Genomic DNA, 484 nt, shown 5'->3' with positions numbered 1-484 from the left:
TGTAAACGGCAACTAGAGCCCCCCTCAGCCTTCTCTTGTGCAGGCTGAACAGGTTTAGGTCCCGTAGTCTCTCCTCGTAGGGCCTGCCCTGCTGCCCCCTGATCATGCGGGTGGCCCTCCTCTGAACCCTCTCAATGCTGTTCACATCCCTCCTGAAGTGCGGTGCCCAGAACTGGACGCAGTACTCCAGCTGCAGCCTGACCAGTGTCACATAGAGGGGGAGGATCACCTCCTTGGACCTGCTCGAGATGCATCTGTGGATGCATGACAAGGCGTGGTTGGCCTTCCTGACCGGGTCCCCACACTGCCGGCCCATGTTCATTTTGGCATCAATAATGACTCCGAGAGCCTTTTCTGCCTCTGCACTGACAAGAAGGGAGTTCCCCAGCCTGTAGGTATGCTGCTGGTTCTTCCTCCCCAGGTGCAGCACCTTGCACTTGTCAGTGTTGAAACCCATCCTGTTCTCATCTGCCCACCCCTGTAA

The 484-nt window shown here is 57.2% G+C and overlaps 2 long non-coding RNA genes across 3 annotated transcripts in view; one reads left to right on the top strand and one right to left on the bottom strand.

The window, feature by feature from the left end:
- The window catches only part of LOC112550018, a 51,280-nt gene that overhangs the window by 25,948 nt on the left and 24,848 nt on the right, over window positions 1-484 (bottom strand). The window lies entirely within an intron of this gene.
- LOC112550017 overlaps window positions 1-484 on the top strand; it is a 30,007-nt gene that overhangs the window by 26,964 nt on the left and 2,559 nt on the right. The gene's annotated exons all lie outside the window — the stretch shown is intronic.

The sequence above is a fragment of the Alligator sinensis genome, unplaced genomic scaffold (genome assembly GCF_000455745.1).
Source record: "Alligator sinensis unplaced genomic scaffold, ASM45574v1 scaffold77_2, whole genome shotgun sequence".
Lineage (NCBI taxonomy): Eukaryota > Metazoa > Chordata > Crocodylia > Alligatoridae > Alligator > Alligator sinensis.
This window is presented reverse-complemented; position numbering and strand designations above follow the sequence as displayed.